The 18,574-nt window shown below is 39.0% G+C and overlaps 1 long non-coding RNA gene across 1 annotated transcript in view; it reads right to left on the bottom strand.

Annotated features, from left to right (window-relative positions):
• Nucleotides 1-4,026, bottom strand: part of LOC144587815 (uncharacterized) — a 28,265-nt gene extending 24,239 nt beyond the window's left edge. Inside the window, exon 1 of the long non-coding RNA XR_013542979.1 lies at nucleotides 3,961-4,026. This is a non-coding gene — a long non-coding RNA (uncharacterized LOC144587815). The remainder of the gene's footprint in view (nucleotides 1-3,960) is intronic.
• Between the last annotated feature and the right edge of the window lie 14,548 nt (nucleotides 4,027-18,574).

Here is an 18,574-nt window from a genome sequence, read left to right as displayed (position 1 = left end):
TCTCCATCGCCAGTTTTGCAAGGTAAACCAACTCCTTAACAACTTTCTAGGGTCAGTTAAAGACATCTGTTACATGAGGTAAAGAATATAATGGTGCCTCCTGCTTTTGCATATAAAGACTACCCAGAGTGGCAGGCAAATCTTAATTCAACAGGGGCAATGGGAGAACATTCTTTATCACTGCTGAGGAAAAATGCTCCAGTTCAAGGAGTGTAGGGTAGGTTGCCCACCATTCTGTCTTCTAAGACAAAAGTCTGCTCTTGCCACACTCCAGCACCTGTTACTTCAGATGATTGCCTCACTCTACCTTGTGGCAACATTTTATCCCTATTGCTCAGAGGAAGGCTGTTCCCACCCACTCCCATTATTTTATTGAGTATTTAATAACATGTGGGAACCCAGACTTAAGACTTTTAGATGCGAAAGAAGACAGAGCTCCTTGTTGGAACCTCCTTTAAATTCCAAACTTGTTTGCTAAGCGGTCCAGTCTGTGAGTTATGGTAGCCGTCAGACTATATAATGAACTCAGCCATCTCCAGTTTCTAGTTCAATACAATTTTTTAAGAAAAAAAATCAAGCACAGAGAAATCCAGAAAGTACAGAAATAGCTTATTGACTTTTGAAAGAAAAGGAAGTTAAGAAAAAAAAGAATAGCTAACTAAAACCTATTAGGACCCAAAGATCCATCAAAGCAGCAGCTGAAGATACCCACAGCTGGTTCCATGGGTAGCACGTGAAAGACAAAATGGGGTTGGACAGCTCCTGAAGAAGAAAACTTACCCTTCCCAAATCAATAGCCTTAGAGAACCTTATCATGCATCCAGTGTGTGACTCTGTAAGTCCCTTGGTAATCTCAGACTGCCCATTGACTTGTCTGAGGATCAGGGGGGGGTGCAATAGGTAACATCAGCCTGGGATGTACTGAGGTGTAGATTTTCAGTACCCACAGCTGCCTAACCATGCCACGAAGAAAGTCATGTTCTTTCCTAAGAGAAATCTCTGGAAAGGAGGAGAAGAAGATCGAATCCATTCCAGAGAAACTTTCCTAAGTTCCTTTATTTATTTATTTATTTATTTATTTATTTATTTATTTATTTATTTATTTATTTATTTATTTATTTATTTATTTATTTATTTATTTATTTATTTGTTTGTTTGTTTGTTTGTTTGTTTGTTTATTTATTTATTTAATCAATCAATCAATCAATCAATCAATCAATCAATCAATTAATTAATTAATTAAGACTATGAAATGCCCTCTTAATTAAATAAGACTATGAAATGCCCTCCCAACTGAAATTCGTCTGGCGCCGACGTTGATGATATTTCGGCGCCAGGTCAAAACCTTCCTGTTCCAGAAGGCTTTTAATTGAAATAACATCAACTGTGGGTCCTGATGATGGCAATTTTAATTGTATTTTAATTGTATTTTAATCATTTTATTTTTATTGTATTAAAGTTTAATTATTGCAAGCCGCCCAGAGACGGCTTTATATGCTGCCCACTCTATCCAGAGGTCTCTGGGTGGCTTGCAATAATTAAACTTTAATACAATAAAACTAAAATGATTAAAATATAATTAAAATACAATTAAAATTGCCATCATCAGGACCCACAGTTAATGTTATTTCAATTAAAAGCCTTCTGGAACAGGAAGGTTTTGACCTGGCGCCGAAATATCATCAACGTCGGCGCCAGACGAATTTCAGTTGGGAGGGCATTTCATAGTCTGGGGGCAGCTGCCGAGAAGGCCCTTTGTCTACAAGCCATCCCTCTTACCTCCTTGAGGGATGACTCTTTCAAAAGGGCCCCCTAGCTAGATCTTAACTGCCGAGTAGGCTCATATGGAAGGAGGTGGTCCTTCAGGTATCCAGGGCCCAAGCCGTTTAGGGCTTTTTATGTCAAAACAAGCATTTTGAACTGGGCCCGGGCAGCAACTGGGAGATGGAGACAAAAAAGTTTTCTTAATTGGGATAGAACTCACAGAATCACTGCTATCTGGGGGATTCTGAGAGTTATATTCCAGAGAAGTAAAATTTCCAGGATTATATTACATACTGAAGTCTATAACTAAATTTTATCATTGGAGCTGCTGAAAGATAAAAGCATTAAACAAGAACTGAAAAGGGATACAGTGCCACTTCCAGGACCCAATTTTACTACTGTTCTCCAGTAAATAGTTTCAGAAATGGAAACGGCATATTATTTTAAAATTGCAGGAAAATATGATGTGTGCTTCTCACCTTTGCGGTAAACATGGAAATGTTGTTTTGTTGAGGTTCTGCCTCTTCCAATAAACTTGATTGTACAAAGTATGTAGGATAAAGGTATGACACCTTACTTTTTAAAAAATAGAAGGCATTAAAATTTTCTTGGATTGAAAGGGTTAACTATGAAGAAGTACTAAGGCTATTTGATTAACAACTCAAAAAATATAAAACATATAAAAAGCAGAAAGCTCGGAAATTTTGGCCACACGATAAGGATGGAAAAGTGCAGCTGAATAGCTAAGATGGAATAGGAAGTTGAGGAAAAAGAAGTTTTTCTTCACTGAAAAGACTATTTTGGACACAATATAATGTCATTGTTTAGATCTGCCACATCCAACTACGGATATGCATGGTGAAAATATTTGTATTTCTTTTCTTTTGAATTTTATCAGGAAGGTTCTTTTTCATTTTCATATTTTCATAGAAAGGAAAGCCACTTTTGAGTTTTCCATTCATGTTTTTGGCACTAGAAAAGCCATACTCAAAATCTACTCCAAAAAGCAGAGGCAAGGTTACAGAGAATCAATGTACTCCAAGAGAAAATAAAATCATCACGAGATCTATGCAGGGACCCATACAACCCACATTGGCACAGTCACAAAATTCATACTCCAAAACCACACACACTGAAGCAAACAGTTCAAAACACTCTGAAAGCCCACACAGAGGGAAACAATAGCAACATTTTAAAAAGCACCCTCTTCCAGCCCCCCCCCAAAACCACAAGAAAGCAAATGAAGACCAAAATACAAACAAAAGTACATGCAAACTATTAGGTGATAGAGATATTTCTGTCTCTCCTTCTACTTGATTCCTACTCTGAATCCAGTAGGTGGTGGCAGGCAGTTCAGGCAACAATAAAAATAATCCAAGAAAGGATCCTCCAGAACAAAGCAGAAAAAAATTAGGAAAACCAAAGCTAAAATAATCTAACAAATATCCTGTAGAGGTAATGGCAGAATCACCCCAGTAATCTATCCTACCGAATAGGGATAGGACCCTTTCAGGAAGTACCACCCCAGGTGACTTCTCGTTGAGACCGGCTACCTTCCTGCTGGCCATCCAGTCCCGTGTGCCCATATTTGGAGGATTTTTCTGGTACATAAATCATGGGTTCCAAATTCCCAACTGAGCAGGCAAAGTTGAACCATCTGCCATGGACACAATTTCTTCTTTATTTCCTTGAACTGTATCACCAAGGTCCCTAATTTTGCTCTTCATGTCCTTTAACTCCTGTGACACCCCTGAAATTTGATCTTGAAGCTTAGTAATGCTTCTTTTGATGGACTTAGATCTTTGCTCTGTTTTGTCAAAGCCTTCAGACATTTTACAAGACAGATATTTTATAAGCCTTGTAACCTCGTCCATCCTATCGTCTTCAGTTGGTTGTGTCGTCAGTCTTTCCAAACTGCGATCTGAGGGGTTTTTGGCAGTTTTATCCCTCCTCCTTGACATAGAGAGTTCTAATTAAAAATAATTATTGTTGTTTCAGGCTTTTCGTTAGGAGCAGGGCAGCTGGAAAACGCCAGTAGCTAATCGGCCATGAAAGTGAAAGTAGTTCGTAACTTTAAAAAAACATAGTCCTTAAGGCTTTTAATCAGCGATACGCCTTCCTTATCCTTCTCTCCAAGGATTTATGATAAAAAAAACATTCTTCTAAAGAAAGAAATGCATTTTAATAGTTTTTTACCTTGCTAGGCGATACGGAGGGTTCGCTCCTAGCTGGTCATCCCCCCGAGCGGAAGTGACGTCTCCGTGCCCAACTTTCCTAGTCAAGTGGCTGCTGTCCAATCTGTCTCCTAGCATTAGCCTTGCTGGTCCCAAAATCTAAAGCCACGGCTAGTGCTGCTGTTCACTCCACCATAGCTCTGGATTAATTATCACCCTTATACAAAATGCTTCATCCTTATGTTACCAGAAAGTCCACATATGCTCTGTACATGAGATAGGTGTGCTGGACCAGGGATAACTCCTTCCAGGGCTGCATTTTCACCAATACCTCTGCCTAAATTAAGGAACCAAGTCGTTAACTGGGCTAGGTCCTTGCCTTCATCTCCTTTCTCAGTATCCCTGTATAGTAAGCTATTTCCGTAGAATAATGAAGTTGGAAGGTGCCTATAAGGCCAATGAATCCAACCGCCTGCTCAATGCAGCAATGCAAATCAAAGGATATATGTTGGGTGGTTGTCTAAATTTCTCTTGAATGCCTCCAATGTTCTCTGCTGTGGTGGGAAGCAGATGGTCCCTAGCAGCAAAGCCTGCTCCTTAGGAGGCAGAGTCTGCAAGGCCATTGAGCTGTAACTACTATCTGCCACCATTGGAAAGGTGGACAGAGGACCACCACCACCCCAGTCCATAGTTGAGCCACTTGAACCCACTGTGCTACCTTGTAAAGTCCACTGACCTTCTCCATCCCACTAGGGCCCCAAGCAATATATGAAGTATTCCTGTCCAGGGCCCAGGCCATGTGCAAGATAAGAGGAAGAGCGCTGAAGCTTTATACTGAGTGCTGGGCTGCCCCTGGGGGTACATGTCCAGTGAAAGCACCTGCTTGCAGTATTTCCCGTCTCAAGGCTTTTGTTCAGATTGTGATCAAACATAAAAAGAAACTTTAAACAGGTATTTCTTACTTTATTCTGCCATCATGTGGGCTGAGGGAGAAATGCATGGCATAAATGCATAAGAATTTGTTTTTACTCTATAGCTGTTCTGTCCCATCTAACTCCAATGCACAGATGAATGGGGGGAGGGAGATAATCTGTAAAACAGATGGATAATAGAGGAGATATCTGGTGTAATTTTGGTATAATTCTACAAGTATAATTTCTAGTATAGTTTCTGCTTAACTGTGAAAATTACTAGCATACTATTATGATAGCTTTGAGGATTTAACATGGTAGGGTTAGTCTATTTGAATAATCTTTTTATATTATTGCTGCCAGTCTATAAAGAAACAATAATGAAATGTTTGCTGAAAACCTGTTGCCTAGCATAATAAGTTACATTAGTGTAGGTCCAATGAATCTGTAGGGAGTTGGTGAGTCTACTCGTCCATAATCTCCATGGATTCAAAGGTGCCTTCTGTACAGTGGTGGCTCGCTAGACAATTGATTCGCAAGATGAAAAACCCACAAGACGATTGATTTTTGCGATCACTGTGGTGCCTCGCAAGATATTTTTTTCTATCACCGTGCTTCGTAAGAGTTTTTTTAGACGGATGCTCTGCAAGATGTTTGTTGTTGTTTTTTTAGATCGATGCTTTGCAAGACTTTTTTTAGACTGATGCATAGGGAACCTCGCAAGACAATTTTTTCATAAGACAATGATTTTCGCGGAACAAATTAAAATTGTCTTGCGAGGCACCACTGTAGTTGTGATTTTCTTTAATACAGTAAGTTGCAACTAGAGCAGCCCCATTTGAATCCATGGAAGCTGCAGAGGAATTGACTCACCAAATCCTCACCAATTCAATGGGCCAACTCTGGTATGATTGACTACAATAAGCAACAGGATTTCAGCCATTATAAGATATGATTACATTCAGAGTTACAGGAAATCCATCATGATTTATCTGACTATCATAATGAGCAATACCTTCCTTTCTTATACAATCCAAAATAGGTGGTGTTTTTTTTCCCCTTGATGTAGAGGATTAATCCTGGATCTGCTGCTTCAGCAGAAGTTCAGAAAAAGCCAAGATCTGAGAGAAATCAACTAATGCTTAGTAGACAGCTAATAAAAGGCACTACAACACTAGCTGCTATATGGGACTTCCGGCTTGACGTCGCGACGAGACAGCAGCAGGAGGACAGAGCTCTGTCCCCCTGTGCTGAATTCTGACCCGTTTTGGGACTCCGTGGGGGTCGGAACCACCCTGGAGGGGTGGTGAACTGGGGGAGGAAGCCTGTTGATCACGGGGGGGGGGGGGCGGCCGCCCCGGTTCGATCCAGGAAACTCCCTAAACAGCCAAACGGGCAGAAAGAGGCAGCCTCAGCGAGCCTCCAAGTCGCTGGCAGCTGGCGGAGAGAAGCAAGGAATAGCACCTGGCATCGTTGTTTTTCCATCGGGTGAGAATTCTTTTACAACTAATTGTCTACGTACTCCTATATATGGGAAAAAAGAATAGCTATCTTGTCTCAGTAACTTTTTAAAGCGGCAGAAAATCTGGTGAGAGGGATAGCTGAAGAAAGTAACTTTTTTTAAAATTACACTTTAAGAGTATTTACTACCTGGCGTTATAAGCTTAAGAGACCTTCCTGCAAATGAAGTCTGGATATTATTTTGTCTATCTAAAGGGTTTGGAACAATTCCCAAGAGGTGACCTTGGACCTTCTGTGGTGGTTTAAGGCTGAAGCACTGCTTATCGCCTCGTGAACTTCTCTTTGTATTTGGCTGGAATTAACCCTAAAGTGGACTTTCTAAAAACTGTTCCTTGGGTCGAATTTGGTTCAACTCTACATAGCTAAAGCGGAACTCCTGAAATGATTCTGGAAATTTGGAACATTTGTTTATAAGTATCTAGGCAGCAGAAACAGAATGGCACAAAGAGAATTTTGGAATGAAGTCAAATTTATGCTCCAACAAATTTTATTGGCTGTGACATCTCATTATGAAGAGGCCAAAGGATCCAACCATCAGAAAGACTATAGTCCACAAGCAACTGGAAACAACGAGGAAGGAAACGGGAGCATCACAGAGGATGTATGCCAAATCAAGCAGCAGCATGAGAAAGTTAATCTAAGAGAAATATCAGTCTTGGACCAGAGGACAGTACTAGAGGAAGACAAAGGGGAAAAAACAGCAAAATTAACCAAAAACAGTCTGGAAGACTCATCGAAGATAGACCAAGTACAAAAAGAGTCAGTGGACATAAATCAGATCTACAAAATGGTTTTAGAGGACATGAAAGATGACAGCATGTTTAGAGATATAGCAGGGAATGGGAAAGGAGGAACCAGAGAGGGAATTACCTAGAAAAATGAAAAAAGGGAAAACAAGGAAGGGCCCCTTAATATTGGAAACATGTTTATATTTATCATTTGGATCTGTAAAAGGGTATATTCTATATATCAAAAGGAGAACTAAATTGGAATAAGGGAGCCTGAATTAGGGTAATGATGTAATATGGTGATTTCTTATTTTAGGCAAACTAAACTAGATACAAAGCTGGGTCATGGATCTGGAACTACTTTCAATAAGAATGTTATTAGAAGATCTTGAGAATTCTATATAATATGAGAGCAATATTATGATAGTAGCTATACTATATACTAAAATCTGTATATGAATGGTTTGAAAGATGGTCGGAATTTTGGGGGATAATCCAGAAGACACTGAGATGTAAAAAACAAATAATTGTAAGCAAGTATGTAACACGATGTCTGATAAGCACAAACAATGTAGATAGATTGGAAAATTAATAAAAGAAACGTTTAAAACAAAAAAACACTAACTGCTATACAAGAAATGAAATGGAAGTAATAGAGATAAACAGAATCCACTTGTAGTCATTTCAATTAAAGTCAGGCTGGAAAGCAAAGGCCAAGGAATGGCACGAAGTAATTATATATACATTGCCTATGTTGCAAACTCTACCCACTTTTTCCACTTTGGCTCTAGGTTGGCCTGCTTTGATTCTGGCGCATCCCACTCCTAGAATCCTGACCCCAACAGATTTCAACCAAAGTAGATTAACACTCAAGTTAGAAACACAGAGATTTTCAATTTTTAAAAATACCTGGCTAGAATTCTCTGCTATTAGGGCTTTCAAGATTGAAATTAGCACCTTCATTTTCTAGCAGTCAGTAGTATAATTCAGGCTGCCTGCCAGTAATTAAATACATTACTTTAGCAGTCAGGATGAACCTGTAATTTTTCCATGTCAGTTAAATCACCCTTTTTATAAGCTAGAATTACAGTTTGCAGACTGTTTTGCAATCCTCAAAATAAAAAAGAAAATCTAGATGTAGAAAGCACCTGGACCTCAGAAATCCATGAACTGCAGACCTCACACTCAGATAAAATATAAATAAAAGGGGGAATTTAGCTGTGTGTGTTAACTATTCCGGGACAGTAGAGAGCATTTCTTCTTTGACTAGTTCTGGCATCATCACCCCTTTTTGGCAATTGCTGGGGTCCAAGATCCAAGAGAAGCCCAAAGAAATCCCCCCCCCCCGGTAGAATATACTAGTTCTGGGAGACTGTCAGCCCCCTTTAGACTAACCACACTGCTTTGAGATGTTTGATGTACTGTTGCTCCCGAACATTGCATGAAATTGAAATTGCATGTGGCCTGTCAAATCCACCTTCTGCCACCAGGTACAGTATATCCAGGTGGGATCATCATCATGGGAGCACTGATCTCTTGATTGCTATGAACATCTTGCTGGTGAGGGACTCAGATCTGAACCTGGCCATGATTCCAATTCTCCTAGCATTTCTTGATAAAAGATCACTGTGGCACACAGTTCTTGGAACTGGCTAACTCTTTTAAGATGTACATTGTGAAACAGTAAGATTTTGCTAGTTGTTTTCCTGATTTGCTGACTAGACCATTTGCAGCTAATCTCTGCCAACAGAGTAATTACCAATATTTTCAGATTCACATAATTACGTTTTTTGTTCCCACTTCAAGTCTTTGTATCAACATCAAACCAAGAAGTTAAGATACTATTTCTAGCTAAATAAGATAGATGTTATTATTGTATAGAATTCTTTTGTGGGTGATTGTTTCTTTTCTTTCTTCTGCTGCTTTTCTTTTTTCCTCAGATGCCATTTAAGATGTAAAAAAAAATCCAGGCCTGGTTTGATCCCACCCATAATATACTCTAATTAACCCTCTAACTGGCAGAGCCATGCAGTTAGATGCTAGTTCCATTTCCTTTAGAAAAACCCTGTTTCATTGTGTACAACTCTGTTAAATATCCACAATTTTCCAATTCAGAGGTTAGAAAAGTTACTTTATGGACCAAAATTGCTAGAATACTCCAGTCACTATCAACATAACAGGGTGGGGGTGGGGATTCTATAAAGTGTCATCCAAAAAAGGCGACATTTCCAAGGTCCATGTTGCCTTTTCAAAATAGAATAAAATTATCTAGGTATTACTTAGAGCCAAGGTACAAGGTGAATTAATGAAAAGAGTTCTATCACCTCTTGCTGCACAGCTTATGGTTACTGCCAATTTCTGTCAGAAAAAAGTGAAGTATTGAAACCCTAGTTAGGTCACAGGGTTGAAGGACAAAGGAAGAATTTTAAGGGGCAAAGTAATTCTGGATCAGATGATTCTCTGTGTTGCATATTTTTCTGCAAAATGTTGACTATACTTGCTGATATTTTCAGGACATGCTGAGGGGTTGATAAAGTTCCTAGCTCATTTTCTTTAAAGTAATTTTGCTTAACATAGATAGGTCCATAAATTCCATTAAGATAGTTTTGCCTGATAAAGAAAACCCCTGCTGATGTAGATCGTACAAATCGATACTGATGCTTAGCAGAGCGTATAAAATTCAAGGAACGATACTGACTTTTGAAAAGCTTTGAAGTAACATTAAACAATTTTTAGAAACAAAGTTTCATTCTCTTTCTCATGGACATTTCTAATCATGCTTCTTTCCTCTGCACACCTTGTATTGTGACAAGAGAACCACTAGGGGCCAGTGGAGTGTAACAAGTGGTGGCTCTCTCCAAACCTAGAAATCAATTTGTGCCTCTTCATTATTTCAAGGAATGCAATTTAAGTTAAGTTCTGGCAAGTAATGGAAATATCTAATTGCTTTCAGAAATTCAGGATGGGCCACATTTCATTATTACCTGAATTATTTAATCAATAGGCGTTTCTATAATGTACTAATGTGCAGGAAGAATTAGTGTAAATGACTGATATCAAAATTGTGACAGACTACAAAGTAAGGGATTTTAGAACATTGTGACCTTCGGAAGAATAGGGTGACATGCCAAAAGTTGGAACTACTTATAGGAATTAAATTTTGTCAAAACCTGAAGCGTTCTCATAAGGATATGTCACAAAAGAATTAATACACATTAGCCATTCAAAGGAAGAAGTCTGATTATTAAAAGAAATGCTATTTGACTAAAATCTCTGGCATTAAGTGTCTAATGGCTAATGACTGAATGGAAGACAAAAAGATTCACATTGCTGGATTCAGTTTGTTTGTTTTTTAAAAGGGGTGTATAGAGATATATTATCCAGAAGGTAAAATATTTTTTTTAAAAAGGGTCCTTTCCAAAATTTATTTATTTATTTATTTGTTACATTTATAGCCTGCCCATCTAGTCGTACTGACTACTCTGGGCGGGTAACAACAGATCAGATCTAATACAATCTAAAATCTTAACAACATTTCACTAAAAACATTATTATGTTTCTCACAATAATTAATAAAAGATCTGTATTTTGTATATGAAAGAGAGAGAGAGAAAGAGAGAACGAAAAGAAAACGAAATTAACCAAACTGAATATTTTTAGCTATGCATTCAGATAACCTATTACCCCAACTGGATATAACATTATTTACATTATCTTCAGAACTCTTTTCTGTAGCTGTTAATAGAAAATATTGTGCACATTTCCTGTCCTTTTTGACACCACAAAATCACCTGCCACTTGCATAAGATATGTTCAACCCAGTTCAACATCTGTGTTTGATGTTCACTGATGGGTCACATTAGATTTCAATATATGATTTTGAACAGTTGGTACCTGATAGTATTAAATGGTTGACAGGTGGTAGTAACCAACAATTGTGAGCATCTGGCAGGAAATGTGCAGTAAGTCATTTTAATCATTTAATGCATTACAAAACAACCCCTTGAACAGACCATATAAGGACAGAACAAAAAACAATAAACACAGACCCAGTTTTGATCCTGGAACAAATAGTTCACCAATTTAGGTAGTTGACAAATAGGTTTAGTGTTTAGTTGCATTTACCTTTATAGATTTGGTTGGGGTTAATCTTTTTGTAGAACTACTGAATAAACATTCAGGAAAACTAGAATGGGGACACAACTCTTAGGAAAAAAGTGGAAACATTCAGTGTTTCATATGTGGCTGTTTGGCTTTTCACACTGACATTATGTTTGCTTGATCACTTCTACTTTTTGTGAGCAAACTTTTTTCCCCCTGTCATTGCTCATTTCAAAGATTTTTCCCCCCTCATCATTGCCTTTCAATAGACTTCTTTGTAGTTTGTGTTTTTGTTATTTTTTTTCTCCACAGGCCCGCCTCAGATGGACATCACCCATCTGTCAGCTGGTAGCATATCCAGTGTGTGCATCAATGTTCTAGGTTGCTGTTTCATGCATTCATGCCTATCAGGTTCTGAATGCTGTAAGCCGCCCAGAGACCTTCGGGTAGTGTGGGCAGCATAGAAGTTAAATAAATAAATAAATAAATAAATAAATAAATAAATAAATAAATAAATAAATAAATAAATAAATAAATAAATAAGCCCCAGATTGCCCCTCAGCTACTTGCATCTTGAAAACAGCACACAGAAGGACCTGAATGAATGGAGACTTTCACATCCATTCCTTTCCAGTTCATCTTCCTCTTTAATGGGGTGTGATTGATCACAGAGAGCTGCTGGGGGAACAGCCACCCCAGTCTAGGGTTGCCAGATACATGGGTACTAAAAGGAGGACATAGAAAGACAAAAAGGAGGACAAAGGAGGACATAGAAAGACAAAAAGGAGGACAAAGGAGGACATATTAAATATTTCATTTGAATCATTTCAGATTAAAACCACAATCAATACAATTTTATTACAACAGCTGCCAATAAATGTTTCTTAGTGAACCAACCAAGAAACAGTCATGTTAAAAATTAAAAATAAATTCAATGGAGGCTTTTTTTCAAAATACCAGAGGTGGGCGGGCAGGTGGGGGAGGGGAAAGCCAGGGGGAAGGGGGTCTTTCCACCTCTCCCCCTCCCATCCAAAATTATAACATAAAATATACAAAAGCCTGACATTTTATCTTTGCCTGCCTGACGGAGGACATTAGGCTAAAAAGGAGGACATGTCCTCCTTTTGCCTGACATCTGGCAACCCTACCCCAGTCTGGCTATAAGCAAACATTGCTACTGGCGGAATCTATGTTCAGAACTGTTGGAGGTTGGGCTGCGGGCATAATCCCCAAGCCCTCCCACATAAGGCAGCTGCCTCATGCTTCCTAATGGTAGAGGCAGCCCAAATGGAAGGCAGTAGGGAAGAGGGCATGTAATCCTTTAAAGATGAGCCTCCAGTGAAGATGGCTAGACTTCAGGAAATTCTACCAACTGGAAACCCAATTTTTTTATCTCCTCCTTTAGATCTGAAAAACGCTTCACAGCCCCAACATTCCCAGCATAGTACTGACTCATTGTTCACAGATGTACTTGGAGCTAAAAACCTCATATCTTGTGCCATCACAATTTTCGTGCTTCCTGTTTCAGCATGCACATAAAATAAAATAAATCCATGGTGCATAGGTCACATCCCAATATTACTGTGAATTATTTTTGTGCTGAAATTGCGAGGGGAAATATACATCATCAGTGCCTGTGTCTTGTGTCCTAGCCAATAATTCTAGTATTACATCCTGTAATCTAAACTATTTAACATTTTTCAGTTAACAATAAAGAGGCACTATCGGTCCAAAAACAATGAGTATCTGCTTTGCAGATTTCCTCACAATATTTTACAATGTGTACATTTAAACCTTAATAGTGTTTGCCACGTTGTTTTTCATATCAGTTCATTGTATCTTTGTTTTTTCAAGCCATTAAAGGCACAACATCCTGAAAGAAACAGATGCTACACAGATTAAATCAGCAACCCAATGAAAGTTCTAGTTTTTCAGCCAGAATATCTTTCTTTTTTTTTCTGCCTGTGTAAACCTGATTGCTGTCAGCTTTCACCCTTCTCAAATCAATCCCAATTCACTCTTCTGTATCCCATAAGACATAAGTACAATTTGCAATATTTTTTTAAAAAAAAAACAACAACTATTTTTGCATAACTGATCCACAGATTTTAAAACATTCGGCAATTACAATTCACACTGGTTAAGCAGACTGCAATATTCATGCTATGACGCACAAACAGAAATAAAAGATGCAGATTTGAAATTAAACTACCGCAATCAAAATAAGATCCTTCATTGCAAAACTAGTTTTGAAAGTGCATTAAATTTTGTGGATTATCTTTTATGCGTTCTCCTGCATGTTACACAATGTTACTTGGAATTGCTATGGTTATTACCAAAACAAGTTCTACATCATATTTGATCTCAACTATAATGAATGCTGTTGGCTATACCAATGCAACTACACCTTGTATAAAGGCAATTAACATATACAATATTTGAACATGATGGGCTGAATCTAGGGAAGAGTTCTAATCATCCAAGATTTCTAGTTCCCACAAGCACTTGCACCTGCATGTACCCCACTCCGCCCCCACCAAATCTACTTATCACAAAAGAAGGGTATGGGCAGCAGCATATACCAAGCCAGAAACACAGAGTTTGTAGGAAAGAAACATTATGATCAGAGGGCAAATGAGGAGCAGGATAAGGAAAAGGTCAGCAATCAAGAGCAATTAGTATTACAGAGAACAAATGGAGAGGAAGGAATAGATGGCAACTCTGATGACCAAAGCACAATTAGGATCAGTGGGGAAAGCAAGATCAGAAGGCAGTTCAGGATTCAGAACCAAAAGAAATGCCATAAGCACTAAGTAAACTTTATTCCGCAGGCAGTTTCCACCGAAACAGGAGTCCTTGTCCATGCCACTTTTGCACATCATTGTTCACAAATTCATTTGCACCCATTTATGCCTCATTTTGCATTTTTAAAAGAGACCCTAATGAAATCTCATGTAATTTAGCCTAAAATGCACAGTTTAAAAAACATTTTGCTGTAAAACATCTAGGGGTTTTTTTAATCCTCAGCTGCACATTTGCCAGGGGTTGAACTGAAAATGCCTGTTTTGAGCTGAAAACTGCATTGCAAAATTTGGAAAATCTTAAAACTAAAGGTAAACTACAGTCTGATCTGCTTCTTTGCGTGGAGAAGTACAAGCCAATTCAGAAAACAAATCAGTAATAGGCCAATTCAGTTCACTTAAAAATGACAATGAAATGAATTCCCTGAGCAGCCTTAATCTGTACCTACGTATGTCTACTAAGAGACGTGTAGCTGATGGCTTGGTGTGTGATTTCGGGATTTTCCCATCATTTTAACTGAAACAATGTTAAGTGGACTGTTTAGTGGATGAATGGCTCTTTTACAGTATTTGATTTGGAATCAATGGTGAGCCAATGAGATTCCATGTGCCAAGGTTTGCTAAGTATGGCGGGATCACTAAGAGATCATAACTAATCTCTTTACAGTTGATCATGAGCTGTGGTTGAGGCAGCCTCAATTATTAATCAATATTAATATGCCAAATTCTAGAGAATTACTTGAGTGACATGTGAAAATGTGAGATTATCATTCTGAATGTAATAAATGATTAAGAGCTAGAGGTATACTTCGCCTCTCACAATAAGACCCCAAAGAACTGCACTTTGGTTTCTCATCTCTTCAGTGACAGCACAAATGCCCTACATCAGTGGTTCTTAACGTGGGCGATAATGCCCCCCAGGGGGCGGTTTCATTTTTCAGGGGGGCGGTAGAATGAAAAGGGGCGGTGTGGGGGCGCTGGAGCAGAAGGGGGGCGGTAGGGGGGCGCTGGAGCAAGCCAAACCTGTGAAGATAGCTGCAGCCTTTTTACAATATGCATGAATATATATTTTCCTCCAATCTTAATTTAGTTTCAGAGTTTTCGTCTTGAAATTTTTTAGTTCCTGCATTGCAGTTTGCTTTTATTCCCTTTTTATATTTCTTTTTGCGTCTTAAAATTCGCTTGAAACTAAATCATTAAATGTTACTTTTGGGGGGCATTTCATTTTCTTGAAATTGAATTTTGTTTTCAGGGGTCATTGCATTTAAGTGTCTTAAATAAATAAATAAATAAATAAATAAATAAATAAATAAATAAATAAATAAATAAGATATCATCACCGTGGGGAGGGGGGGCGATGATAACTTCCTCAATGGCTCAAGGGGGCGTTTCTTTCAAAAAGGTTAAGAACCACTGCCCTACATGATAAAGGTCTAAACATTACCATCCATGCTGTAATTTCACAAAAATTCTGCAAATTCTTCAGCTTAGCTTTATTGTTTTTGTGAGCACACCAAATCTGAAACAAGAGAAGCCTTAATTTTCCTTTGAACAGATGAGATTGTATTTCAAGAGACATCTCCGGAATTGTCAGATTTGTAATGAATAGTTGGCAGTATAATTTAATTAACTTTTTTTGTTTTAGTTTTAGAAAGAATATGAAGTTTGTGATGAGTGGAACGCAGTGATTAAATCCTCTGACATGCAGTATAAGTGCTACATCGTGATACTATCATTCCCTTGAAAATGACTTTATTCTTCAAAGAGGGCTGATTTCATTAAATTAGTTTTATTTGTTCAGCATTCAAATCACAATTTTCCTAGACTCTCTGGATGTGTGGGTATCATATCAGTACTACAGATCTGCTGTTTCGTTTGAACAAGTGGAACAATGCAAGAATGCTGCCACTCTCCAAGTGCATACAAATTTCCGGACTGGAACAATGGAAGCAACTAGATGGTTTAACAACCACTGAATTATAGTAGGCATGTATGATCATATTTCTTTCTATAAAATGTTATGTATAATAAATTTGAATATTACTTTGGTGCTGGTATGTAAATGTTTGGTCTGTAAGAGAGGTAGGCAACATATGGCTCACAAAACCAGAGTTGAACTGCGCTGTGGGCTAAACCGCAGAAGCCTGTGCTGCAGGGCCAGAAGACCAGCAGTCGTAAGATCAAATCCACACGACGGAGTGAGCTCCCGTCACTTGTCCCAGCTCCCGCCAACCTAGCGGTTCGAAAGCATGCAAATGCAAGTAGATCAATAGGGACCACCTCGGTGGGAAGGTAACAGTGTTCCGTGTCTAAGTCGCACTGGCCATGTGACCACGGAATATTGTCTTCGGACAAAACGCTGGCTCCATGGCTTGGAAACGGGGATGAGAACCGCCCCCTAGAGTCGGACACGACTGGACAAAAAAAAATTGTCAAGGGGAACCTTTACCTTTACCTTTACTGCAGCCAAAACTGTGCTCATGACCAGGATTCAATCCCAGGTAGCCGGCTCAAAGTTGACTCAGCCTTCTGTCCTTCCAAGGGTGGTATAATGAGTACACAACTTGTGTGTGTGTGTGGGGGGGGAATGTTTAGCCTGCATAATTAACTAGTAAATCACCCAGAGAGTGTTTTAAGCGCTATGGGGTGGTATATAAGCAGCACATTTTGCATTTTGCTTTTTTGTCTGTGTGCCCTCTAGGGCAGTGGTCCCCAACCTTGGGCCTTCAGATGTTCTTGGACTACAACTCCCAGAAACCTTCACCACCACCTCTGCTGGCCAGGATTTCTGGGAGTTGAAGTCCAAGAACATCTGGAGGCCCAAGGTTGAGGACCACTGCTCTAGGGAACACAAGGCAATTTTGCCATGTTTCGAGAGCCTCGTAGCACACTGCTCCCATTTCTCCTGATAATATCATAGCTTCATAATTCTGAAGTCATCAAACAGCATTACACCAAGTGTAAAAATGTGTTCCAGAGGTTTTCATTTGGACATAAATCTTCACAGCTCGCTGGATAGCTCAGTGGTTTAGGTCTCTGGCTGCTGACCTAAAGGTTCAATTCCCCACTGTGTCTCCTCTAAGTAGAGCCAACCTATGTGGCCTTGTGCAAGTTGCACAGTCCCATGGTGCCCCCAGAAGAAGTGAATGGTAAGCCACATTTGAGTATTCTCTACCTGTAAAAACCTGGAAAGGGTCGCCATAAGTCAGAATTGCCTTGATGGCACATCATTATTATGTATCATCACATTTTACACCACCATCATTTCATGTGGCTTGACTCATGTATTGTTCACTTTGCTAAGTATGGGTAAATCATGAATAATCCTCATGCTTTCAATATCAAACACAGGAAAGAAAGCACAGACAATGGAACTGTTATTTAAATAAACACTATAATTTTCTTTCTTCTGATTTCTCTGTGTAATTTTCCAGAATACATAATCAGAAAACATATACAGCAACAGACAGCTAACAGGGATAAGGTAAATGAAGTCTCCCCAAAACAGAATCAGCTCAGAGGTTGTGGGTTCAATTACATGGTGTGTTAAAAACCCAGCATGAAGAGACAGTGTGCCATTTGTTTCTTCGTCAAAAGGAAATGTACAAGCCCCCCATCTTGATGAGGAGCATTGGGGTTTAAATCTCCCCCCAACTTGGTTTTTATTTTTATTTTTATTTTTAAAAAAATATGTATCCTCACATGCAAACGTGCACACACATGGCCCAAAGGGGTGAGGGAAGAAAGGAAAAGAAGAGAAGAATAGGAAAGGAAACCACGTTCAGATGGTGAATTATATAAGACCAGAAGTGAGGTTTTTTAAAATCTTCTCTAGTTGCATGTAGCAGTTACAGTTAATATAGCAGTTCTAGACATATACTTGTGAGTAAGACAGGATCGGACAAATGCAAGGTCAACTGTATACAGTTTATTTAATGTAGCATGTAATTTGATCTTACATTACGGAGGGTCGAATCTTATATTAAGGGGAATTACATATTTCTTGCCGTTACAGCCTTTGCTCTCCAGACGTGCTATTAATTCAAAGCACAATACGATGATATGCAGATGAAGCTTATATTTACTTCTTGATGGTGGGTGACAAAACTACAGCAAGCTGATCTGCAAAATGCATAATTGGCAAGCTGCTGACAACTAGACATCATTTTATCACTTTGGGGAGCTCAGATTCTAATAATGTATTAACTCTCATACATTTTGTGTCTCACAGGTCAGTTTAAGTGTCATCAATATGCAAAAGAACAGCACCCCAAATTATGGCCAGTTTGTTTGGGTTTTTTAAGTTCCAAAATGGAAGCTGCAGCTCCGTCCCCCACACTGGTTGCGAGGATACACCACCACAGTCCATTCAAGCGGTTCTCCTTTGCGTATAAGCCCTGGGTCTGGCAACAAACATCCTCCAATCTGGAGATTTGGAAAGTCTTTCATCAGACCCGTGGCACCTTCTTGCCCAAAAGCTAGCTCGGTCTGCACTCCTTGGTTCTTTCTCTCTGGTTGTCCTCCGTCCGTTAGAATTCTGAAACCTCTCACGTTCTTCTCCTCCTTTATAACCT

The sequence above is a fragment of the Pogona vitticeps genome, chromosome 3 (genome assembly GCF_051106095.1).
Source record: "Pogona vitticeps strain Pit_001003342236 chromosome 3, PviZW2.1, whole genome shotgun sequence".
Taxonomy (NCBI): domain Eukaryota; kingdom Metazoa; phylum Chordata; class Lepidosauria; order Squamata; family Agamidae; genus Pogona; species Pogona vitticeps.
The sequence above is the reverse complement of the archived record's forward strand: the minus strand, read 5'-3'. Positions and strand labels throughout refer to the sequence as shown.